At 39.8% G+C, this 27,928-nt stretch overlaps 1 protein-coding gene, 1 non-coding gene and 2 pseudogenes across 2 annotated transcripts in view; 3 read left to right on the forward strand and 1 right to left on the reverse strand.

Annotated features, from left to right (window-relative positions):
- Positions 1-27,928, forward strand: part of SCRG1 (stimulator of chondrogenesis 1) — a 134,387-nt gene that overhangs the window by 71,185 nt on the left and 35,274 nt on the right. The window lies entirely within an intron of this gene.
- On the forward strand, positions 28-129 carry LOC111554200. The gene has a single exon (XR_002735180.1). It is a non-coding gene; the product is annotated as a U6 spliceosomal RNA (small nuclear RNA).
- Positions 10,931-11,156, reverse strand: LOC111552069 (annotated as a pseudogene).
- Positions 27,022-27,906, forward strand: LOC111552483 (annotated as a pseudogene).

Here is a 27,928-nt window from a genome sequence, read left to right on the forward strand (position 1 = left end):
TCACAGAATATTAAAAACATGTACACTGTGCTTGCTTCAGCAGCACTTATACTAAAATTGGAATGACACAGACAAGCAGGACCCCTGCACAAAGATGACATGCAAATTTGTGCAGAGTTCTATATTTTGCTTTTCTTTTCTAATGTTTATGGGTACGGAAACTGAGCTGTGATGAGTGAGGTAACTTGCCTAACTGAGAAACCTTCTCGCTTCAAATCCTACTCCCAACTCCTCCTCCAAAACCAAAACATATATATATTCAAGGTTGAGATTTAATAAAAGCAATAATTTTATTGATTCTTTCACGACCATTCTTCATCAAAATTGGCTTTTCCCCCTTGAGTGCATAGCATCAAAGAATGCAGTGACTATTAGTAGAGTTAGGTGTCGCTGCCTTGTTCCATGCTAAAGTGCCAGCAGTTTTAACCAGCTTTTGCACCATCAATGCAAACATCAACTAAATGAAAAAGGCAAATACATAATGTCTTAGTATTATTACAAAATGGTTTTGACCTCATAGACCCTCTGAAACCTAATGCTTATGTTGGAAGCAGGATCATCATAAAGAAAATAAATTATTATTAGCATTCCCAGGGACACAAAAGGGGAACTATTACCTTATACTTCTGTATCATCTGATCCTTTATGATTTTTGTAGTTCTAAAAAAATGAACAAATAATATACCTGGAAGTGTCTTCATTAAAAGGGGGGAGGGGGCCTGAATGATGTCTCAAGAACTTATCATGTGAACCCAAATCTTCTTAAAATTCTCCTTAAAGGCCGGGTGCAGTGGCTCACGCCTGTAATCCCAGCACTTTGGGAGGCCAAAGTAGGTGGATCATGAGGTCAGGAGTTCGAGACCAGCCTGGCCAACATGGTGAAACCCCGTCTCTACTAAAAACACAAAAATTAACCAGGCGTGGTGGCATGCACCTGTAGTCCCAGCTACTCTGGAGGCTGAGGGAGGAGAATTGTTTGAACCTCGGAAGCAGAGGTTGCAGTGAGCCGAGATCCCACCACTGCACTCTAGCCTAGAAGACAGAGCAAGACTTTATCTCAAAAAAAAAAAAAAAAAAAAAGTCTCCTTAAAGAGTCTTATGAAAATGTCCCCTAAAAATCCTAATGGATTCAGTGACTTGCATGAGTATTTTCTTTTTTTTTTTAGCAATTTTTTTTTATTGTTATACTTTAAGTTCTAGGGTACATGTGCACAATGTGCAGGTTTGTTACATATGTATACATGTGCCATGTTGGTGTGCTGCACCCATCAACTCGTCAGCATGAGTATTTTCTATATTTTCTGTAGTAAAACAATGTAGAAATTATGAAGATGTAAGATAAGGACTTCATATAATATATATACACACACACATTAATTTCAGTTTGGAGTAGCTAATTATATTGTTCTAATTCATCCATTTATATGTACTATAAAAACTTTATATAAATGTAGCTGATTTGACATGGCATTTTTTTTATCATTTCAGTGAAAAGTTGGACACTGGATTCTTTATCAGAAATGTAATTCAAAGCATATGACTTTTCCCCATAGAGAAGCCAAACTCAACTTACATCATTTTGGTATCATTTTAACATCTTCTTTCAGGAATACAACAGTATCAGTTATTATGCTTTCTTGGAAGGAAGAAAAAGACTAAATGGCTTACACAGAAGGACATTTATTAATTTCCATAGTTTGGAGACCAGAACAGTGTGGGCTCCAGGTCATGTAGGTCAGGGTCTCTCTTCTTGGCAATTCTCTCAGCCTGTTGTCCTGCATCAGGTAGGTGGCACAATGCCTGCTCCCACCACAAGATGCAGAGGAAAACAAGGGAGAGGCTCTAACTGTGCCTCTTTAGAATTAAGGAAACCTTTCCCAGAGGTCCCCACTATATTTCCTTCATGTTTCCTTAACCAAGATTGGGTCACATGCACACGTCATTTTGACCAAGTTACTGTTGAGGGAAATAGTATGACCAGCATTGATTGAAACCAGAAATCAGAAAACTGCAACCAAAGGCTAAAGCCGGCCTAGAGCCTATTGTTGTAAATAAAGTTTTATTGTAACACAGCCATACTAATTCATTTATATATTGTCTATGGCTGCTTTCTCATGCAACTGCAGAGTGCAATGGTTGTAACAGAGATCATGTGCCTGCAAAGCCTAAATATGCACTACGTCCTTTATGGAAAATGTTTGCTGACTGTTGCTGTACAGAATTATTCAAGGAAGAATAGATGATGACAAGTTAACCACAATGACCCCTATAAGATAGAGTGGTTCTAAAAAAAAAAAAAAAAACAAGCTCTTGGCCAGGCGCTGTGGCTCACGCCTGTAATCCCAGCACTTTGGGAGGCCAAGGCGGATGAATCACCCAAGGTCAAGAGTTTGAGACCAGCCTGGTCAACATGGTGAAACCTCATCTCTACTAAAAATACAAAAATTAGCCAGACGTGGTGGCGGGCACATGTGATCCCAGCTACTTCGGAGGCTGAGACAGTAGAATCTCTTGATACTGGAAGGCAGAGGTTGCAGTGAGCCAAGTTCTCACCATTGTACTCCAGCCTGGGTGACGAGAGTGAAACTCCATCTCAAACACACACACACACACACACACACACACACACAAAAGCTCTTTGCCCTTGAAATGTTAAGATAAAGCTAACAGTATATATGACACAGTCCTGAACATATAAATTATGTGTCAAAGATTGCAAGTTCTGTAAAAATGCAGAGGAATCCAAGCGCAGTGATGCAAGCCTATAGTCCCAGGTATTCAGAAGGCTGAGGTGGAGGACTGTTTGAGCTCAGGAGTTCAAGAGCAACCAAGAAACATAACAAGACCCTTTCTCTTAAAAAAAAAAAAAAAAAAAAAAAAAAATTCAGAACAGAAAGTGATCACTAAGGACAAGGCAAAAATATTTTCAGTTCAAGACCGGCCTGGACAACAAAGCAAGACCCCTTCTCTTAAAGAAAAGATCCCAAAGAAAAAGTGATCAATAAAGGCAAAGCGATAATATTTTTGAAGTACACAAATTCTCCCCTAAAATGTTTCATGAGCCACCTATACAGAATGCTGGTCTGTTTTGACTTAGCTTCCTTGTGTTTTAGTGTTTTCTATTGACAGGCAGGTAAGCAGCATACCAAGGGGTAGTCTGGCATCTTTCTGTTTGTGGACACTATTACAGTATTACAGGCCCTGTTTTCCCCCAGGCTTTCTTATGTCGTCTTTAACCTTAATCATTGCATAATACAAGGGCTCATTCTAGATAAAAATGTACAAATTTTACCTTTGTTGTCCAGCTGTGTTGATACAAGTCTCGTATCATTTCCTTTCTATTCTGTGATATTTTTCTCTCCTTTCCACCTATTAGAATGTCTTACACAGATCTTATAAGATCCAAAAAGCATTCATGGTAGGAGGTAAAACTAGAAGCCTCACTCCAGTCAGCAGGATATGCATTAAAGAGAACAGAAAATCCTTGAGTTAACTAGAAAGGAATCTGTGTCTACTTCTTGCTATCCTCAAAACTACCACTTTTAGGTACTTTCCTAACCTCATACTTCAAATGTGCACTATTACACCCCAAGCATTGCACTGAAAGACAAATACTGAATGGTGCTATGATTTGAATGTCCCCTCTAAAACTCATGTTGAAATTTAATTGCCTATGTAACGGATTGGGAGATGGGTCCTTTAAGAGGTGATTAGGTTGTGAGGATCCTGACCTCATGAATAGATTAATGCCAGTGTGTTAATTACCTCAGGGGTGGGCTCCTGATCAAAGGATAAAGTTCAGACCCCATTTCTCTTTGTCCCACATGTTCACTTGCCCTTCCATGACGATATGACACGGCAAGAAGGCCGTCATCAGATGCAGCCCTTTGATATTGGATTTTCCAGCCTCTAGAACTGTGAGCCAAGCAAAGTTCTGGTCTTCACAAATTACTCAGTCTGTGGTGTTCTATTATAGCATCAGAAAACAGACTAAGACAACTGGATAGAAAAACATGGAGACATGCTCTTCAAATTCCTATCCCATCTGCTCTACAGGACTCCTCAGAACACTAAGTTTGAACATTAGGTGATGACTTCAGATATCTCGTGAGTTCCTTGAGATGAGAACTAGATGGGAAGCAGTTGTAGTAGTTTGAAGAAAAGAGAAAGGTCCTGCATCATCTGTTCCATCACATGATCCCAAATGTATTTGTCCCAGCAGTGACTCACTCAGGCCATTAGCAGGAAGCTCTAAGAGGCACATCGGAGACATGGTTGCTCCTAGGAAGTTGCATGTCGTCACTCTAAACCTAAAATATAGATGAGGATCTTCTTTCTAGCAGAAATAAGGCAAGGCAGTAGAGAACCCAACAAGGTTAAATATTAAATTTCAAAGCTGAGAATGAATTAAAGGCCTGAAATTAAGTCCATTTTAGAGATCTAGGCAGGCAAGTTCCCAGAGTGCAGCTGCCAGGGAATTTAAGATCCAAAATATTTCTTCCTGCCCAAGAATGTTTAAACCTTTTTATTCAATTCAGTAACAATTTCTCGAGTGATTATTGTGAGCCAGAAGTTGAACTATGTGTGGGATAGAGCCATAAACAAAGTCAATATGGTCTCCTTTGCTATGGATTTTACGGTCTATCATGTATATTACTTGTTTTGTTTTCCCTTTTTAGAATGCAGACTTTATTTTTTAAATTGAAAGGCAGGGTCTTGCTGTGTTGCTCAGGCTGGAGTGCAGTGGCATGATCATAGCTCACTGCAGCCTTGAACTCCTGGCTGGGCTCAAGTGATCCTCCTGCTTCAGCCTTCCAAAGTACTGGGATCACAGGTGTGAGCCACTGCACCCAGCCTAGACTACAGACTTTTTGAGGACAAGACTTATATTGTATTTATCTTCTTAATTGCCTCACACCTAGCATAGTGGTTTACACGTAGTTAATACTCAAAAAAGTTTACGGAATTAATGAATGACTTGACTGAATAAATGAAGTCAGTTCTGATCCTAATACAGTGATCCTTTATACTTTTTTATGAGCAAAAGTAGTCCTAGACCCAAAATTAGAGAAAAATAAGAGGTCTACAGGTGTTCCATGTTCAGTTAGAATCAGAACAGAGGGGCTGGGATTACAGAGAGATTTTGGCACCAGGAAGTGTTAATGCAATATATATTTAGCACATGGACTCTAAATATTTCACAGCTGAGACTACAGTAGGATTGCCTGGATTAGAGCCGTGACGGAGACTGCCACAGGAAAAAGACAAAGTAAATGTTTGAGACTGAACCTGCTGTTAACTAAAATAAGTGACACAATAAAATTTTGTGTGTAGAAGGTATTTTTAGCTTCCTTTATGTGTAGCACACATGTTTAGGTAGTAAACCATCTTATTTCTCTTTTAACTTTCATTTATCCTTCAGGATACAGCTTAGCTACCATCTTCTTTTCTAGGAAACATCCTTTGATCATCTTTCTGACTTGCCCTCATCTGAACTCAATGCCCTATACTGCTTTGAATAGTTCCTTCTAACCCTCAAATTCATGTCTACCGGGAAACTGTGGAGGTGACCTTATTTGGAAATGAGTAGTTTCAGACCGAATCAAGTTAAGATTAGATCATACTGGATTAGGGTGGGTACTAAATTCAGTATGACTGGTGTCCTTATAAGGAAGGGGAAATTTGGACACACACAGAAGAGAAAGCCATATGAAGATGAAGGTGGAGATCCGAGTGATGCATCTAGAGGCCAATGAATGCCAGAGATTCTCAGCAGCTACCAGAGACTAGAAGATGGAGAAAGGATGCTTCCCTAGAGATTTCAGGGGGAAGGTGGCCCTGTTGACACCTTGATTTTGAACTTCCAGTATCCAGAACTATAAGAGCATACATTTCTGCTAGTTGGTTTGTAGTGATGAGGTACAGCAGCCCTAGGAAACCAGTAGCGAGCCCTCTCCTCTTACATCCACCTATGCTCAACACCGCCACACCATATTGGATATGTCTTTTTGTGTATATGTCTCCCCTCCCACATTATGACTGCTTGGAGAGAAAAGCCACTGATTTCTGTGTCCTCAGCACCTAACACACTATCTGTCAAAATAAATGTTATTAAAGTAAACCGATTGAGCCAGGACTGGCAATTCCAAATGTCCAACAAAATTCAAATTTGCCATGCCTGCCAAAATTTCAAATTCCCACTAATCCATGTCAAAGCCATGCCCACTCCCCTAGAATTAGCCCACATATTCCATGGTGAGGAGTAGGAGAGAAGTAACAAAATATGGAAAAGCACATTTATTACTACTTTGTAAAGCCTTTAGTAGATGAAAAATCTTTCAATCCACACGGATTCTGTAGAGGGCAAAAGTTAGAAATGAAATTCTTTACGGTAAACATACTACTAATCACTCCCCTAAACCATTGTGTGTGAAAAACAAACAAAAAGAAACCTGTAGGACTTCTCATTTGCCAGGCAGTGAAAATAGAGAGAAACTGAGTTTGCTTAAATATATCAAAAAACTAATTTTGACAGAAATATCACCATATTTTTGCTGAAATACAGCTGACTTGTCAGAAGGACTTCTCTGAAGCTTCACCTAGAGATGTTCACAAGTTGACTAGTTGGATTTAGAGCTGCAAAAGAAGTACCCCATTACAACCTAAGAGGAAAATCATTTCCATGAAGACAGCGTCATGTGTCCTTAGGTTCAAAACAAAGAAGGAAGAATCATTAAGCACGTCACTATCTCAAGTCCCTCAAGTATCTGACAAGAACATCTGATTGGTTGAGTCAGGCCACATGCCCGTGTTTTCGCCAGAGAGAAGGGACAAGAATTATCTGTCCACCTTTACCTATCACGGTAGGAGGGGAGGACATATCTCCACCTATTTGCCCCAAGTAAGAAAACTTTTATATATCTAAATGCAACTTTCTCTATCTTTGCAATTACATATTTATAATAGTTTTTGAAATCATATAATAATGTATATTATTATATATTTGTATTGTATATGTAATACATATAATTATACGTGTATAATGCATGTCTATAAAAAAATCTTTTTTTTTTAAACAGAGCCTCTCTCTGTTGCCCAGGCTGAAGTGCAATGGTACAATCAAGGCTCACTGCAGCCTTGACCTCTCAGGCCCAAGTGATCCCTGCCTCAGCCTCCCAAGCAACTGGGACCACAGGTGTCCTCCATTGTACTTGACTAGTATTTTAAATTTTTTGTAGGGACAGAGTCGTCCTATGATGGCCAGGCTCATCTCAAACCCCTGGACTCCACTGATCCTTCCACAGCAGCATCCCAAAGTTCTGGGATTACAGGCCTGAAAATGTTTAACACAAAAAAGGGTTTATTCTTGGATCATTTAAATGGGTATTCCTGACTCGTTGGAAGTGTTCTTCCAAGCAGTGATGTTTTGGGACCCAGGTTCCTTCCATCTTGTGACTCTGCCATTTTCAACTGTTTCCAAGAGGCCTGAACTTATGTTCATTAATCCGGAAGAAGAGGAAAGAAAGCACATGGATAATCACTCCTGGGAGGCTCGTAGGAGGACAGACCCAGAGGTGTGTACATCACTTCTGCGCACATTCCATGCACTAGGACTCAGACTCATGGCCACTTCTAATCGGAACTGTTCCTTGGAAACCACGTAGGTGTCCAGGAAGAAGAGGAACCCGGTTTGGTGAACAGCCAACAGTCTCTGTCTTATTATCCACAATAATGATTGTCCACTACAACATCTCAATATTTTATGAAGTCTTAAATAGAAAGAAGTGAAATATCATGATCAAGCTTTGCAAGAATTAGGTAAATCTATGAAGTCCCAAAAGCAATAATTGAAAGAAAAAAACTGAATTAAAATAATACAAGATGTATTGAAAAATGTCAGCTTTGATAAAAACAGGGCCTGCAAATATTTAGAATCCCATCAAACATTTAGATGGTGTTTTTCTAACTTTCTCCTGGATGTTTGTTATTAAGAAACTAATGGTTGTTCATGTCCTTTGTAGGGACATGGATGAAGCTGGAAACCATGATTCGCAGCAAACTATCGCAAGGACAAAAACCAAACACCGCATGTTCTCACTCATAGGTGGGAATTGAACAATGAGAACACCTGGACACAGGAAGGGGAACATCACACACCGGGGCCTGTTGTGGGGTGGGGGGAAGCAGGGGGATAGCATTAGGAGATATACCTAACGTAAATAACGAGTTAATGAGTGCAGCACACCAACATGGCACATGCATACATATGTAACAAACCTGCAGGTTGTGCACATGTACCCTAGAACTTAAAGTATAATAATTTTTAAAAAGTTAAAAAAAAGAAACTCTTGAATAATATATTAGTCATTGCTTAATCAATTTGTTGCTCAGAGTTCATTATTTTATCAAAATAATCTCATTTCCAATCAAAGTTTAAAATTTAAAATAATATAAATATAACAGATGACAGCAATTTTGATTGAGATTTAGTTTTAAACTGCAGGCTCCCTTATAAAAAGCTTAGTTGGCCAGACAGAGTGGCCTATGCCTATAATCCCAGCAATTTGGGAGGCTGAGGTGAGCAGATAGCTTGAACCCAGGATTTCGACAGCAGCCTGAGCAACATGGCAAAATCCCGTCTCTACAAAAAATACAAAAAAAAAACTTAGCTGGGCATGATAGCAGAGGCCTGTAGTCCCAGTTACTCCAGAAGCTGAAGTAGGAGAATCACCTGAGCCTCGGAAGTCAACACTGCAGTGAGCCCGTATCATGCCACTGCACTCCAGCCTGGGCAACACTCATGAGACCCTGTCTCCAGAATTAATTAATTAATTAATTAGTTAGTTAATTAATTAAAAAATAAAAAAGCTTAGTTGTCAACTTTAGGTTACCAATTTTTGCTATGAGAATGGCTGAAGCTACACAACCATAATTTTGATCAAACCATTGACCTTTCTGATAGCGTCCATAGCAAAACTACAAAGTCTTAGTGTTTCTTGGAATGATGTAGTATAGCAAGCCTTATGGATCAACTGAAGGAAAGGTAAGTTCACTGTGACATTTGAAACTGTTCTCTCTTTATGCATCTTGGCACTGCCTACGTTTTTTGTTTTATTGTTGCTGCTGTTTTTAAATCCGTGCTTCTACACTGTCTTTTCCTGCAATTAAGATTAGGGTAGCCAGGCGGGGACTATGTCTAAATTGTTTATCTTTAATATATAAAGGGAAAGATTGTCATCAGCCTGCTTAATAGATAGCATATATGAACTCAAACAAGATCAGCCTTTGGTAATTCCTAGCTTCTGGTGTAGCTTTTCTTTTTTTCCGTTTTCTTTTCAGCTAATGTATGACCCTAATAAATTACCACTCTAATTGGGTGTTTGCTCAGTCAATTCAAAAACAGAGTTATTTAGGAGGGCAAATGAGTGAATAAGACCTTTTGTTTTTCTTAAGGCATCTCTTAAAACCTAAACGTTAATTACAAACCATTATTACAAACCTTCTTCCCTTATTTGATGACATCTGTGGCTAAATGTTTGGGCCTTCCTTTGGGTGTAAATTATTGCATTAAGTACTGCCAGATCAAGTAAGTGGTATGTGCTTTATGAAATATGCTGTTCAGCAAGCAAGGTTTGAAAAATTAGAAAGTATGCCCAAACAGTTTTGTTTTGACCTACTCTGTGTGTGTGTGTGTGTGTGTGTGTGTGTATTTTGGTTTGTTTTGTGTGTCTTACATAGTAAATTGTCCTAAGATTGCTCGGTAACACAACTTCATGCTCTGGGAAGGTGGGGTAACATTTGCTTCTTCTCTAAAGTTAGTCAGCAGAGAGCATATAATAGAACAAAGACGGGAAAGCAAGAGGTGATGTTAGCATGAAGAGAGACTGCCTTTTATGTCTTCCTGGATTCCGCAGAGAAGAATCGCAGCCTCATTACTGAGCAATGAATGTTTCCGGTTCGTTTGGGTGTGGAAGCAGAGGAGAAGGGGAGAGGGGAAAGCCAGCAGCAGGCTTGGATGGCTAACTAATCTATTACAGTCTGGGGAGATGCTTAAATGAGTGAAGCAATTAAAATCAACACACCTGGAACACCAGGGGAAAAAACTGGAGAAGAGTGATTAATGAAAATCCAAACACATTAACAGTTGTAGTATCTACATGAAGTCTGCGAAGTTGGTGGTTCAGCCAGGCGTGAAGGTGTCTTACTCCCTTACTGAAAAAACAAGTAAACGTACCCTACAACACACACAAATGATTTGTGTACAGATGCTGACATGGCTTCCGGTTTACCCATCCCACATACACAAATAGCTTATGCACTTCTATGGGCAGTATACATGTTTATACCAAAAAAAAAGAACGCATAGAGAATGACTGTTTTGCTTCAGTGTTTGGTGAAGGTTGATGGAACTTAGTGAAATAGAACATTTATGACCCTGAGAAATGGCCCTCTGGGGAGTCATTTCCCTGCCCCCAGCTGGAGGTAAAAGGCTGCAGTGACAGCGCCGGGTAAGAGAGGGACAGAACAATAGGTTCTGTGGTTTGAGAAGCAGAGGTTGCCCTCACTGGGTGGGTGGTAAGAGCATCAGTCCTGAGCAGCACATAACTCAGAGAGAAGTGATAGATTCGTGTGGAATGTGCACATAACAAAGGGAGTAAAGCAAGAGCAAATTATAAGTGCACTTGAATCACCCAGTGTGCTGAGGATTTTTCCTGCCAACAAGATTCCACTATTGAAAAGCCACACGCCTGGTGGATTTCCTGATCAAATCCAGAACACTAAGTAACACGAACTAACAAAATGATATAACCCAAACCAGACTCCACCAGGCGATTGGCTGACTGAATCAATCAGAAAACGAGGAGATTTTTCACCCTTTTAATTAAAATAATTAATTTTGTTGTTTGAATTAAAAAGAATTTTCATACAGTTAAATCATTCTGCCAATGTATTCCAGCTCTTTCACTGCCAAAACTGGGGGCAGGGGCTGCTTCAGTTTTTCTGCCTTCTCTTTGTGATGACCAAGGTATAAAGGTATCTGTTGCACTGAACTTGTAACTTCACATTATTCTTATATTTCTTGATCCTGAGTTATTTGGCATCCTTTTGTCGACTGTGAGCAGAAAGTCCTAGATTTTCTCCATTTTGAGAGGCATGGCGACAAGACAGGGCCTGCACCAGCAGTGCCAGGGAAACACCCATTTCCCCCTTTCATAAGAGTGTTTAAAAAACATCAACATTCTCCTTTGCTCTGTATTTCATTTCAAAGTCACAAAGCAAGAAAATGTACTCTGACTAATGTTAATTCTACTCTTTTTTGCTGCCTACATTGGCGATGTTCTTATATTTATTTCATTTTCCATTCACCTGACAAGTCCCTGGCAGTCTCTGTGGACGGTTTTGAAGTCAGCTGCCTGGTTACTATATCTCAGACTCACACACAGGTAACAGCCTGAGAAAAGCTTTGCACTGATGAGTGAAAGGCCCACTTTGGACCCTCATATCCCAGCATCGTGACAGCAGGGCGCCCCTCGGAGCCCCGGTGACCCGACAGGGATGTCCAACCACCACAACAGAACTTGCCAGGACCTCCTTGGCTCTGAGGATTCATGATTGGCTTTGACACTGGGTGGAGGATGATCAAAAGCCCTTCAAAAATCAGTCTCCTAGGGAAGCTCCATTGTCTTACATCTTTTCTAGCCCATTGTTTTCTGGACTGCCCCCTACCAAGATAGTGACTGTCAACACTGTATTGCTCCTAGCTCCTCATACTTTAAATGGTGGTGGAGGAGAAGCTGAATCTAAGTTCTTCACACACACGCATAGATATATATGCATTTTAATTAAAAGATTTTTATGCTATATAATAGTGAATCCTAAATCTATTAATCATTGGATTCCTTTGATCACATAAGGTGGTTTTTCAAAAAATATCAGTTCCTAGGATCCCAATCCTAGCATCTCAATCTAAGACCCCAGCCTGAACCCCGGGGCCTGGGATCAAACTCAGCAATGTGGAATTTTAGTGCCCCCCAGATGATTCTAATGATCACCAATATTTACGAGCCTGAGGCTTAATTTAGTTATTTTATTTTATTTTTTATTTAGAGACAGAGTCTCACTCTGTTGCCCAGGCTAGACTGCAGTGGAATGATCTTGGCTCACTGCAACCTCTGCCTCCCAGGTTCAAGCAATTCTTCTGCCTCAGCCTCCCAAGTAGCTGGAATTACAGGCGCCCACCACCACACCCGGCTAATTTTTATGTTATTAGTAGATACAGGGTTTCATCATGTTGGCCAGGATGGTATTGCACTCCTGACCTCTGATAATCCACCCGCCTAGGCCTCCCAAAGTGCTAGGACAGGCATCAGTCACCACGCCCAGCAGTTTAGTTATTTATTAACCAAATATTTTAAAATGTATCTTTGGAAATTCCATTTAGAACATATTGCTTGCACTTCACTCCTGATTCCAATACTTTACCACGTCACACGATCTCCTTCCCCTTTCTTCAAATACATGGTTTACAGTTGCGGCAAATAGAGCCCTGAGAAAGGATTCCTTTAGTTCCTTTTTTACTAAACTTGTGGGATAACATAACTCTTTAAATCAAAAAGAAATTCATAATTCTACTTTTTTACCGCACCCCAGATCATCTCCTATTATCTCAAGGAATGTTGTAAAATTTTTGAAATGAAATTCCTCTGAGTTCCTTAAATTTCTAACATTTGAAAAACACTGCTTTAGATTCAAGGAAAGAATTCAAGGCTTCTCCTCCCCTGTCTCCTCCACCCACCCTCCTACCCTCGCCCCATCTCAGAGCCACTCCTGTGGAGGACTGTATTCTTTTCCATCGAGGTCCAGTCGAGAAAATGGACACCACACTAGGTATTTTAACAGAGGGAATTTGATATGGGAAATTTATTACAGAGGTTGAAAGGCTAAAAAGCAAAAAGAGGCACTAAGATAACAGAGATAGAAGGAAGCAAGTACCACTCTTGGGGAAGAGGTTGGAGTTTCCAGAACTATAAGTTGGATGAGAACCTCATAGAGCAGGGACCCATGTCTTGAGGTGGGGCCACTGCCAAGTCATTCCTGATACATCAGGAGCTTGTAGGACAGGTGTCCTGGATCTGGGGCTCTGACCTCCGAGGGAGGCGCTAGCTGGAGGCCACTGCTCTTCAGACAGATTGCAGTGAGGTTCTAAGAGCAAGGAAAGAAACTGAAGACAGAAGATGACTACTGCTGCCCAGAGAAAGGCCACTGATAGGGTGACACCTAGAAACAGCAAGCAAACAGGAAGAAGGAAAATCCCTGTCCCGCCTGCAGCCCAGAGTCCCCATAGGGCATCCTAAGAGGAAGCTCACCGACCAGAGCAAAATACACTTTTCAGAGTCTTGGCCCTTGCATCGCAGAGCGGAGTGTACAGGGCAGGCTATGTCACTGAGATTAATCCAGCACAGGATCAGACAATCTCTTGGGTCAGAAGAGCAGCAAAACTTGCCATTGGCAGACACAGCAAGGTTAAAAGCTTCAATTTACATGACTATGTTTTTTTGGAAGGTCAAATACATTTGGGAAAACTATCTTTATAATATGGAGTACCACAAAGCCTATTAGCATATTAAAGGATCAGAGAAGTCTTGCAGTAAAGGAAACTGCTTTATTTTGTTTAATTATTTCTAAAATGTATTCAGTGTGAATCCCTTCCCCCCTCACACACACATATAATATCCCTTAGAACATGCAAACTGTTCTAAATGCTGCTCTAAAAAAAGTTACTAAAGTCCAAACTGCTTTTGTTGGTTTGCTTCTAAAGCTAGGAAAAAGAGAAAGAATATGTATATTAAGTGAAATCAAATAATTGGGAAGAAAAACAGAATATCTGCAAAGTATTAAATCCAATTATATTTTTTCATGCTTTCTGATATCTGTAAAGGGGAGATCCTCCTCTGCCCTTTACCACACCATTAGAGAAAAAAATTCCTCATGTAATCCTCAGATAAATCATGAACCACAAACTATAACAAAGACCACCAGCTTCAACCAAATCTAAGAGAACAAGGTAGTGTTACATGAATCTGTACAAATAAATCATCACACAGCACTCCGAGATGCCCAGCTGCCTTAAACATATAGGGTAGATTGAAAATTTTACTGCAGGGCAAAGAGTGGCTGTATTTCTACTCAAGAAGGTAAAAAGAAACTCTACTCTCTCTCTTTCTATACCTTTTAGGACTATGGCTACTTTCCACTCCCTCCATGCTTGCCTCAGGCAGGAGGAGGCACCTGACAGAACCGAAACCTAGAGTGTGGCACACGGTAAACTCTGGGGAGCTGGGCTGGAAGGTCATGTAGACACAGGGGCCGAGGCCAGCATTCAGCAGATACAGGTGAATGGGTAGAAAGAGTTATCCACAAAGACAGATACTGAGATAAAAGGAATGACCAGGATAGAGGGGGTGGGGAGAGAGAGGAGAGGAGGAATAATGAGGAGAAGGGAGGAGAGGGAGGAGAAGGAGGAGTAAGGCAAGGAAGAGGAGGAGGAATCTCCCTTTTATAAATGTCAGGAAACATGAAAGAAGAAAAAGGAAGGAAGGAAGGAAGGAAGGAAGGAAGGAAGGAAGGAAGGAAGGAAGGAAGGAAGGACGGAAGGACCTGTAAAGTATATAGAAAGAGGGAGGGAGGGAGAGAAAAAATTACTGCTGGCTGATTTTCCAGGTCCCATGATACTGGCTTTAAATTCTTCCTACTCAACCAGAATGCTTCATTTGACAGCATCACAATGTGCAACCAATATGTATCCTCATCAAGTTATGCTAATCTGGCTTTTACCTCTGAGTTGGATTTTGTCCGTGAAGACAAGTGATTCCTGTCTGGAAATCTGGAAGTTTCTTAAGCAAACAGTTTGAATTGATTTTATTTATTTAATTGACTATTCCATGCCTTATCATAAAACAGGTACCAAAAAGTTCCAAACAATTGAATGTGGATGAAAGTAACCATCACATGTCTTCAACACACCTCCTTGCATGGTGATGTACTACCTACAGACCTGGCATGACACGAATTCATACTATGATAAAATATCAAGGCCCAGTTCTAGTGCTAAGAAACTTTCTGTCCCATTCATTGGGAAAATGATCAGACAGAAGACCCTGGAAGTTTTGCCTCCTATACTCACATAACAAAGGGCAGACATTCCTGGGGCAGGGATGGGAGAATCCAAACTCTAGTTAAATATCTATAGTTCAAGGCATTAAATTTTGCTATTAAAGCCCCAGCATAGTCTCTTTTATTGGATCTGGCTTCACTTTACAGGCAAAGCAATATCTCTGACTATTGCCCCAACCAGCTTCCAATCACAGACTCCTTTAAAGGTGACTTATAAACAGGCACTTATATTTGTGTTTTTTGCCTTAGAGTACACCGCATCTTCCACCTTCTGAATTCACTGGCTTTGTCATGCTTTACTTTCATTGGGTTCTTGCTGTTTCTACCCCTTTGGAATTAATCAGTCTGCTTTCCAAACTCACTTTCAGTCGGAGTACAGACTGAAACTTCCCTCTGCCTGCTGGTCCACAGTCAAAGGCCAGGAGCCCTGCCCACTACCATGCTCAGTTCCCCTGCTTGAACCCCAGCCTATGCCACAGGAAGTGGTCCCTCAAATAATATGCAGTCCCCCCTTGCCCATCAGTAGAACTGTTTGCCTTTTCTCTTTAACAGTTTTAAACATACTTCTTTTCTTTTTAAAAATTATTTTAGATTCCAGTGGTACATGTGCAAGTTCATCACATGGGTGTACTGCATCATGCTGGGGTTTGGGCTTCTACTGAACCCATCACCCAAATCGTGAACATTGTACCCACTAGGTGGTTTAGGTAGTTTTTCAACTCTTGCCCTTTTGGAGTCCACACTGTCTCTTATTTTCATCTTTGTAAATGTGCTTATTTTCTAGTCTCTCTCTAAATGAGGATCTAATTATATTGGCTGCTTTTCTGATGACTCTAGATTGTTTTTCCCTGTATTTTGTCCCTCTCTCTCTCTCTCTTTTTTTTGAGACAGGGCCTCACTCTGTCACCCAGGCTGGAGTACAGTGGCATGATCATGGCTTACCATAGCATCTACCTCCCAGGCTTAGGTGATTCTCTCACTTCAGCCTCCCAAGTAGCTGGGACTACAGGTACATGCCACTATACCTGGCTAATTTTTGTATTTTTTGTGGAGACATGCTGTCTCTACATGTTTCAGCATGTTGCCCGGGCAGGTCTCAAACTCCTGGGCAAAAGTGATCCTCCTGCCTGGGCCTCCTAAAGTGTTGGGATTACAGGCATATGCCAGCATGCCCTGCCTTTCCTGCATTTTGTAATTTAGAATTGTGAGTTCATGTTGGGTGGGACTTTACCTACAGGATTCCTATGCAACCCAGGTTGAAAATAGGTCTTCCAAGAGAAGGCTTTTAGTCACTCCTATTAGGGGGCACCAGTATTGTTATCAACCTGAGAATGCTTTTTACATTATTTTGTGGAGAATCTAGGTCATCCAGATAGTATAAACTCAAACTCTAAACCTGAGTGAGAGCAGCCTAGGGTTCAGGTTTCTAATATCCTCAGGATTTTCCTTTGCTTCCTCTTTTCCTAGTAGATCAAGCCAAGCGCAAAAGTTTGTCTCCTAATGGGAGAGGATGAACATTTTCAGTTCTCCTGCTTCACAGATCTACGGTAATTCAAAAGTTCTTTATTTAAGGATCTTAGGTCTAAATTTCTGCCTTTCATGGGCCCAAAGATTTGTCTCCTGTACTTTCATGGCCATTAAAATCCAAACCCATTGTTAACTATACTGACAAAAAACTAAACCCCTAGCCATCAAATGATCAGTTTGCAGGGTATTTTCCTTACTTTCTTTGTAGCATTTAAAAGCATGCTTGTTATATTTTAGCTTATCTAAGTGATTTATAGTAAGAGAGCTTTCAGATGACCTTAGCCACATTGCTAGAAATCAAAGCTAATGTTATTTTTCATGTATTTATACTTTGAACATTTTTGTTCTTATTATATGTCAGGATTCCTTTGGATGTGGAGTCACTTCTGGAAATGGACTGGTTTGATAACCACAGTTGATTCCTTATGGACTTACATTGAAAATGTCTTCTTAAGCAAAGTGAAAAGAAAATTTGTGCAATTATGTGCCCGTCTCAATCAACAATACAATCCATATGGAGAGAGCCTGCTCACCCCTCACGAACATGGTTCAAAATTTTCTCAGGATGGGTTCAGTGGCTCATTCCTATAATCACACGCTTTGGGAAGCTAAGGTGGGAAGATCACTTGAGGCCAGGAGTTAGAGACCAGGCTGCACAACATAGCAAGACCCTATCTCTGCGTAAAAAATAAAATAAAGTTAGCCAGGTATGGTGGTATGGGCCTATAGTCTCAACTACTCAGGAGGCTAAAGTGAGAGGATTGCTTGAGCCCAAGAATTTGAAAGTTTGAAGCTATGGTAAGCTATGATGGCACCACTGCACTCCAACCTGGGTGACAGAGCAAAGTTTTGTCTCAAAAAAAATTTTTTTCATACTCTCCAAAACAAAACAGAGAGTATGAATGGTTTCTTACTAGAAAAGTTTCTTTAAATCAACTTTGCAAAATTAAAAAGAAAGGAACAACCCCATTCTCAAAGAAATCCAGCTCTCCCTGGAGAAATCAGGATTTAGACCTTAATTCTAATATTTGGAATTCTTCTTTCCATTTTCTATTTTTCTTTGATATGACTTTAATAGAAATCTTTGAGTGGGAATATTACAAGATCATGTCTTTATACACCAAAATTAACTTTCAATTTGATCAATGTAGTCAAACCCAACAATACATTTTTTCAAGGTGTATTATTTTACTGAATTGAGTAATAATAGAGGGATTATTTAGAAAAAAATAAGAGTGATATTGGAAAAGTGAGTAAGGGAATGCAAATTTATATGTTGGTTAGGGTATTCAGGAGGTCTTACGATTTTTGAATTTTAGCAATGAGATTTCTATCAAAATTTTACAGATCTTCCTAAAAAAGGTATTGTTTACCCTCTATTTTACATCTAATGTGCTGGTTACATCCACCACATAATAGATGGTGGACACCTATTTTGCTGGTTACCCATGCAGTCAGAGAGTATTTGGATCTAGCCTAAATTCTTCCTTCTGCAATTCAAATGTATTTCCTCTGGCCCTATTCTTAATGGAGATCAGATTCTTACAAACAACCCTCCTCTTCTTGAAGTCTCCCCTCTTTTTCCTGCATTCCATTGCATTGTCTTAGGTGTACAGCCTCCAAGAAGGATGTCCTGAAGGGGAGAGTTCAAGATCAAATGATATGTCTCTCTTCATGAACTAACAAATATAATGTTCTCCTTTCTGGTTATATTAACAGTGAGAATTTCTCTTTGAATAACACATGGAAGCCTAAGGTGCCGCAGAAAGTGTATCATTTTAAATTCCACAGAGGCTTCAAACTGTTACTCTAGTAAACATTTCCCCAGCAATGCTGTTTGTTGAATAATTATAGTTTGAGTTTTTCTGTCATCAAAATCAAAGAAAAAGTTCTGACTATTTCTGACACGAATTATATTGTTCAAGGGTAAAGTGTGATTCCATTTCTGTCTCCCTTTGACACAAAGCTCAAGAAGTAAGTAGATATATTGACCTGATCTGGGAAAAGCAAGGTCTTCACTGGGGCCAAAGGGCATTAGCTACTTGCCCTGGAAATCAGTGGGAAGCTAGAAAGATGAAAGCAGACATGAGTGAGAGGGCCTTAGGAAGCTGGGGGAGTTGTGGTTGCCTGCCTGCTCAGGTGGGCAACATAAATGGAAATGGGGTAATTTTCCTGGAAGAAGATCTGATGGACGATAAAACAGCACAAGTTGGGAGGGAGGGGACAAGATGCCCAGAGAGCAGGTGGTAGAAAACAGACAAGGACCCAGGAGGAAAGGAAAGATTTCCCACTTTTTAACAGCTACTACAACCGAAACTCTGGTCCAACGGCCAGATATGCCAAGAAAAGGCCGTTACCTACAGAGGCGTTGGAGGTGTTGGCTGTTCAGTCCATGAGGGTGCCTGGCCAGGGCAGCAAGTGCAGCTAAGATTCAGTCTGCGCTCCTCCTACCAGGCTGTGTGCCATGGAGCTGCACCGTGTCTGACCAGCAAAAGGTGCCTCTTCCCATAGGCTATATGTGGCCCTATGCAAGAAATTATTATCTCAAGATCATGGCATTCGCATTGGACTCTCAGACAGGAGGCAGAATAAAAAGACCTTTGGTCATCGTGCAATTAGAAAGCAGTACTTTGTACATATGATGGTTCTATGCTTTTGAGATTCTTTTTGTTTCTCTTCAGTTTTTCCTTTACCTTTTGCTGCCAGTGTTGAAAAGTCCCTTTTGTTGGGCTAAAGAAGAAATGCATCTCTTGTTTTTGATTTTTCCACATTGAAACCAAATTTCAAGAGGAAAAACAAACCACACACAAACTGTATGAACTGCTAGACAGCAGATAGGCAGAAATACATGGCAGTGATGTGCTAGGGCTCACGAATTAGTCAGATCAACATGTGAAGCCCAGCTCTGCTGTGCAAATGGGGCAAACTAACTTCCTAAGTCTCATTTTCCTCACTGGAAAAGTCGTTCAACAGATTTTTACCAGGCAGGGCCTGGCACTGTTTTAGCATTCCCATATTAGGGTCTATATGCTCATGAAGATTAAATTCTGTGTTAGGATGGTAAAAACGGGGAAAGACAGACAACGCTAAAAATGCATATAATTTAATTTGCAAAATCCTCCTCCTCACAATTACATCAGTATGCATTTCTCTTTTGCATTTCTTGATATCTTATTAGCCAGAGAGCCATTGATCTGCAAGGGTACCAGGGAGAGATCAAAGTAAGGCATCAGGAATGCAAAGTTATTTAAGGAGTTAATATTTAGTTTCTGACATCCAAATAAGCTTTCCAAATCAACAGCAAGATAATAATTCTTGACGCCAGGTGAGGTGCCTCACATCTGTAATCTCAGCACTTTAGGAGGCCAAAGCAGGAGGACTGCTTGAGCACAGGAGTTCAAGACCAGCGTGGGAAACACAGCGAGACCTTGTCTCCATGAGTACGAATTTTTTGAAAGTTAGCTGGATGTGGAGGAGCATACATGTACTCCCAGCTACTCGAGAGGCTGGGGTGGGAGGATCGCTTGAGCCCAGGCAGTTGAGGTTGCATTGAGCCGTGATCGTGCCACTGCACTCCAGCCTGGGCAACAGAGCAAGACCCTGTCTCAATAAAATAAAAATAAATAGGACCTGCTGACTAGATCACAGATTTTGTATACACTGCACATCCACATATACTTATACCTGGAGTAGGGATGTGGATATGCAGTGGACGGAGTTGAAAGTGCAAGAAGTCGGGGAGGGGAGGAGAAGAGGAAATCAGACACCAGTGGTTTTTTTCTCTGCTTCATTTCCTAGGACCCAATCTCAAACATCCGGATGAATGAGGAGAAACCTAGGCACGTTGGGGTTTGTGGCTCACTTCCACAGTTGTAGTACAGACAGGCTACCAAACAGGGCTGCCAGGTAAACAACAGGAAGCCGAGTTACATCTGAATTTCAAGTAAACAATAAATAATTTTTAATATAAGTGTGTCCCATGCAATATTTGGGACATACTTTTTTTCACCGTTTCTCTGAAATTCAAATGTAACTGGACTTCCTATATTTTTACTTGTGAAATCTGGCACACTTACCCCAGGAGAACTGTTAGCTTGGGGCGTCAGCCCCCCATGGCATGGGCATGATGGCACAGAAGTGGCAGTGGGAGTGTTGACAGCTAGGCCTAAGGAAGCATTCTTGCTCGATGTGTGGAGTTCTTGGATTGTGTGGCCCATTGTAAGTGCTCAATAAATATCACCTATTACTATCATTATAGCAATCAGTAAAACACCCTCTTATGTCCCTGGAGATATGGGAGCAGGAGAGGGAGAAGAATGAGTAGGCAAGAATAGAAGAAATGAGCTAATATTATTCCATGAGTGAATTGGCACTGGCAAGGCCCCCATTGGATAAAAGATTGATGAGGCATTCTGATGTCGGAACGAATGTTCAGAATCCAGCCCTCATGCTGATCAGAGAGTCTCACTGGGTCCCGGCCAGTGGACTAAAAGAATGCAGAGCTCTAACAGCACAAAGAACTATAGGCCTGGAAATATAGTAGTCCATCATACCTCCCCCTAGGGAAAACAGGAAGAGATCCAGTATATGTGTGAGAGACACAGAGTGGATATCTTTTAAAATAAGTGGGGTGAATTAGGTTTACTGCATTGGAAAACTACTGGAAAGCCAGCTATCAATTAAAACGACCAGAAAATTCCTTGCTGTTGAATCAAACTCAAGAAAAGCATACAGTGATCTTTTTGAACAGCTTTGCCTTCTGAGTTTATGGCAAAATCCCCCTAATTAGTAATGTGAAGTCTTGGAAAATGAAAAGAATGTCCTAAAACCAAATTAAAAAGGCAAAATGGTGGTCATGAAATTGACAACTTACTGGTAACTCTGTCTTTTTTGCCCTGTGAAAATGTGCTTTTACTTATGGATTACTCAGCCTTACATTTTTCTAGTGATGTTACAGAACCATGAAAGTATTTCCACACCAGCATATTCTTGTCTTTAAGAAGTCATAAAGTGTATATGCAATCTTTTTCCCAATGATTGGCATAGGGACTTGGAAAGTTAGCAGAGATAGATGATGACTGACAATTTCTACATAGCATCTTGTTGTGCTTTGGTTTACAAAGTCATTCAACATGATGGGCTTCACACATTTATTTTATTTTATTTTATTTTATTTTATTTTATTATTTTATTTTATTTTGAGATGGAGTCTCGCTCTTTCACCCAGGCTGGCGTGATCTTGGCTCACTGCAACCCCTGTCTCCTGGGTTCAAGCAATTCTCCTGTCTCAGCTTCCCTAGTAGCTGCGATTACAGGCTCATGCTACCATGCCCAGCTAATTTTTGTATTTTTAGTAGAGATGGAGTTTCACCATGTTGGCCAGGCTGATCACTAACTCCTGACCTCAGGAGATCCACCAACTTTGGCCTCCCAAAGTGCTGGGATTACAGGCGTGAGCTACCACACCCAGCCTAGTTTCACACATTTCTTAAGCACAGTATAGTAGAAAATGGCCTTGCATATTGTATGGTCCAGAAGGTAGTCCTGCATCAGTTGCTCTTTAGAGCAATGATCTGCGCCAGTCAAACACATCCTGGCCTGACATATCCAAGGTTTGTATCATCTGCTTTTAATAAGGCTACTATGGGTTAGAAGAAACAGCTAATAATATTTTTTATTTCTAAGTGACATGTTGACACACAATGGAATTATCTATTTGTAATAGGCTGAATTGTTGCCTTGTAAATTCTTATATCATAGTTTTGCCATTTTGAGAATAAATACAATTTCTATTTTGTTAAGAAATTAGACTAAACCAAATAGCTGAATGCTAATAGTATGAAGCCCCACAGAGCATGGCTAAATAAGGCGTGTATGTTGTCCTCATGTATCTGAAGTTGTTGTGGTCTGCTCAAGTTTTTCCCTAAAAACTTCCCTCAATATGAGCTGTATATTAAGGTTCTGATAATGATTTGACGGTCCCCTCCAAATCATGTTGAAATTTAATTGCTATCATAACAGTATTGACCAGCAGCACCATTAAGAGATAATCAGGTCCTGAAGGCTCTGCCTTCATGGGTAGATTTATGCTGTTATTGCGGGAGTGGGTTACTTATCACGGGAGTGTGCTCCTGATGAAAGAGTAAGTATTTTCTATTCTTTCTCTGTCTCTTGCATTTGTCACTTGCCCTTCTGCTTTCTGCCATGGGATGACACAACAAGGAGGCCCTCCTCAATGGCTGAGCAGATACTAGTACTATGCCTTTGGACTTTCCTGACTCCAGAACCATAAGCCAAATAAACATCTTTTCTTTATAAATTACCCAGTCTGTAATACTCTGTTGTGGTGCCAGAAAATGGACTAAGACAGGTTCCATTGACGGTATTACAGTCACAGCAAAATGCTATAAGGAAAAAAATTTTTTAAAAAATTGAAAATAAAAGAGATAAAAGACCAAAAAAAAAAAAGAGAATTATACTATATGAAAGTATTTTATTCACAATAAGGTTACAAATATAAGGTTTTCTTATTATTAATCATTTAAACTAAATTTCAAATTTAGAATAATTTCTCCAGATTACCTTCATTTTAATTTTTTTAGCAAATGCTTTCTTTATCAACCATGCAAGTGAATGTGCTAAACCGACTAGGGAAGACTGGATAAAGTACTGAAATGGTAAAGCAATTTTTCTTGATAACATTGTTTCATTTCAGTAAAATTATCTATAGGGCCAACTAAGTTTTTGGCCTCTAGAAAAACAATAATGACTTGAAGATCTAGTTCATATATGAACTTAGATTTGTATATCTTAGATGAAGCCTTATATTTGCATTAAAAACATCTTCAAAAGACATTTACTAAGCAACACTGTTGGTGATAAATAAACTCTATAAGCATTAAGTGTGTTATTAAAAATATTTGAAACTAACAAAGTCACTTTTTAAAGAAAAGGTACACTTAGTATGTTAATAGTTAAGATTTTTTTTTTCTTAACCAGTTCAATGTCATGAGGTTCATAGCAGTTTCTTCACAATTATATTATGGAGAAAAACACGTGAATCATGAATCACTGAAGTCTCCTTGAGCGTAGCTGAAACACCCATCCAAAGAGAAAACATAATCCTTGGAGCCTGCTTTTTATAAAACAATAAATTCCAAGACCCTACAGAGAAAATGTGAGTTTAGATAATCTTTGACAGGCAATTTTGTCCTTTTGTTTCCAGCTTTATTGAAAAGGTAATTTTTAATTGTCCAGGGTTATAATTATAGCAATTAAAATATAAAATGAAAAGCCAAGATACTGATAATGATTGGTATCATATATGGTCATAGTTATGATAAAAGTTTATCAATTCAAGTTACTAGATTAGACAAAATGTTAATCTTCTGTCCCTTTTCAAATGGTTTTTAGCATCAGATAGAATCATACTACTAAATTCCACTATACAAAGGTCTCTTGTTTAGCAATTTAGAATCACTGTTTTTCTTCATTATCCTTCCTTTGAAGGATAATCTAAAGATGTGTCCACCAGTAAGGATCAATGGAAATTGGTGAAATTCAAATGAACACTTATTACAATTCTGATAAAAGTAAGGATGGGAAGGGATGTGAAGTGAGTGGCTACAATTAGTACAAAATACGTGACCCTGAATATAGAAGCCAATCTATAAATCCTTAATTAAGTAATTAGGGACTTAATTAATTTTTACCTTCTGGCCATTATCACATCTAATCAAAAGTTGATTATAACTATAACACCATGTGAAGCTACTCATGATCATAAGTTATATTTTTAAAAAACACCGGGAAAATTAATGACCACTTACAATGCACACAACTTTATTATTCCAGTCTCACAAAAACCTTTGGAAACCACAGCTGTTGATAATGTTTTTGATTTGCCAGATCCTGTAATAGTCCACTTACTTTGCCTTGAACATGGCATTTGTACCATATTAAAGTTTGGCAAGCTTAATCTTTGCTAACCACTGGCAAATGTGAACATCCTATAAAATATAAAAACATGTTTCGGCCAAAGTCATTATCAGGTACATACTTGCTTGGATTTGACTAAGAAACCTCTAATTTGTTCATGTGCACTTGGCATATTTACATTCTGTGCGGTGATCATGCTTGCAATTTATATACTACGTGTCTGACAGCCAATGAAAGCTCTAAGTGCTATCGAGGAAGAAAAGAAAAAGGAGAGGAAGAAACGAAAAAGAGAGGAAGAAAAAAAATCTTATTTTACTTCTGTTAGTGTGAGAATGAACTTCCATAAACTTTTAGAGGAAAGTCTTCCAACAGTGATCTTCCACATCCTCCCACCCTACCCGCCCCATACTAAATACATTTTTGAAAAGTTGGCATATTCTCTTTCTACATCATCCCATAAGAGAATCTACCCTTGCATTTATCTGGCGACAAGCCTCAGAATAGTGTAAGAACTAAGGTCTCTGGCCCTTTACCAACCCCAAGCTCAAAAAAAAACATTATCTCTGATATTCCAACACAATGGAGTTCCTCAGTCTGGAAATCCACATCCTTCATTAAGGCGGCATTGAGCAAGTAGTGTGCGATATTGAGATCATTGTTCTGTTTTGTTCATCCATGCATTTATACAAGGCCAGCAATGTGTGATACAGGGTAGAGTTTGTGCTTTAGTCTTACTTCCCCCACAATGGGCCTCATGGAAAACTTTTCATTAAATTCCCATTTATTAACTTTCCCATTTAAAAACTCAATAACCTTCCAAATATGGTATCTTACATTTATCTCACGACATGTTGTGAAGTAGAAAAGGTAGGAATTATGTAATGATTTATCATATATAATCAAAGGCAATGGTTAATTTTCAGAGCAGGACCAGAATTAGCATCTCCTCATCCTAGCTCTCCATGCAGGCCCACCCTTCGGGGTCTCGTGACAGGGAGCACATTCTATTTACTTTTCAGACCCAAGAGATGGATGCCTGTAATGAATAAAAAATACTGAACATAAACATAAAAAATATAACAAATCAGCCCCCCGCTCAAAGAAACCAAACCAAAACAGAGAAACAGATGCTTCTTCCTAAGAGTCATTTACTGTTCACTGACTCATTTGACAATTTATTGAGCTTCTACTAAGTTCTAGATGCTATCTTTGACACTGTTCACTTCAGGGAGTGAGATGCCATGGGAAAGTAGCTATCACAGTGCCTGATGCGTGGGGGGCAATCAATAAAGTACATTTTCTTCCTTCTCAAATGTTTACCCTTGAACTAATCAATCTATCAAAATCCATATGCAATCAAAAGGAAAGTATTCACTTCTGATCCATAGTCATCATTCCTTTATACCTCCATATCTGTGGTTACATACTGTGACATTTAGGCACGAGCAATCAAGCCAGAGAGAATAAACCACACTCAGGCCGAATCATGGCTTGTAATTTGTGGTTTGTTGTTTTTTTGTGGTAAAAGGGAAGAGGAAAAAGCCAGTCAAGTGTCCTGGTATTAATAGGCTTTATCAGTACATACTCCTCCCCTGCCCCAGCTCACACACTCACGCAGACTTTGGGGAGGAGGTATTATTAATCTAAACAAATAGCTTGCGATTGAAAATAAGCATTTTACTATCTTCTCTGATTATTTAAATTTAACTTCCATGTACAAGCAATTTATACAGACAGACATAGCCTTGAAGCCAACACTTTCTGCCCTAACTTGCATCCTATTTTCTATTTGCTTTTCTTTTTTTTTTTTCTCTGCTTGGCTCCCAAGACTAGGTCATATATGAAGGGGAAGCCAATCTGAGGCATCATTAATGTGTACCTTTCAGCAGTTTTCATGATCGACGCTAATCACTACCACCAAATTGTTCGTGTAGTAATCCACACTGATCACCGAGACATCTGGAATGAATAGATCCTTGCATACATAGACATAGTAGTTGTAGCTCCAAGAAAATTAAAGAACTCATCTATGACCTCTACTGGTCACGTTACCAAAATACAACAGCTGCCATTCTTTCAGACGTGTTTTCATTTATTAAAAAAAAATTTTTCAGCCGCTACTATATGCCAAGCATTGTTTAAAGTATTGCAGTAAACAAAACACACTAGACCCTTTCCTTCTTAAAATTCAGCAAGGGAGACATTTAAACTATAAACATTATAAGTAAGTTCATTGTAGAGTATTTTAGAAGGCAATAGGTGCTTTCAAAAGGAGAAAAAAGTAGGTCAAGGTAAAGGGAATCAAAAGTACAGAAGAGGGCCCTTTTCCCCCACTAGTGCCAGGCCTGCAGGTCTCTGTGGAGCCACGGATGTGGGTCTCTGTTCTGCAGGATGGGGTTTATTACACTTGTTAAGAATAAGACCTACTTTAAGAGATACCAAGTGAAATTTAGAAGATGACGAGAGGGTAAAACCGATTACTATGCTCAGAAATGCTTGGTGATACAGTATAAAAATAAATACAACTCACCCAAATACAGGATGATAGAGCTATCGTTTGTCAGATTGCTCATGCCCGTACAGAGGGGAATATGATAGTCTGTTCAGCATATGCACACAAACTGCCAAAGTATGGTGTGAAGGTTGGCCTGACAAATGATGCTGCAGCATATTGTACTGGCCTGCTGCTGGCCCACAGGCTTCTCAATACGTTTGGCATGGACAAGATCTATGAAAGCCAAGTGGAGGTGATGGCGATGAACACAATGTGGAAAGCATTGATGATCAGTCAGTTGCCTTTACCTGCTATTTGGATGCAGGCCCTGCCAGAATACCACTGGCAATAAAGTTTTTGGCACCCCGAAGGGAGCTATGGATGGAGGTTTGTCTATCCCTGACGGTACCAAACAATTCCTTGGTTATGATTCTGAAAGCAAGGAATTTAATGCAGAAGTACACCAGAAGCGCATCATGGGCCAGAGTGTTGCAGATGACATGCGCCACTTAATGGAAGAAGATGAAGATGCTTACAAAAAACAGTTCTCTCAATGCATTAAGAACAGTGTAACTGCAGACATGATGGAGGAGGTGTAAAACAAAGCTCATGCTGCTATACAAGAGAATCCAGTCTTTGAAAAGAAGCACAAGAAAGAAATTAAAAAGAAGAGGTGGAACCGCCCCAAAATGTCCCTTGCTCAGAGGAAAGATTGGGTAGCTCAAAAGAAGGCAAGCTCCCTCAGAGCTCAGGAGCGGGCTGCCGAGAGCTAAACCAAACAGTTTTCTATGAGGA

Source organism: Piliocolobus tephrosceles, chromosome 3, assembly GCF_002776525.5.
Source record: "Piliocolobus tephrosceles isolate RC106 chromosome 3, ASM277652v3, whole genome shotgun sequence".
NCBI lineage: Eukaryota > Metazoa > Chordata > Mammalia > Primates > Cercopithecidae > Piliocolobus > Piliocolobus tephrosceles.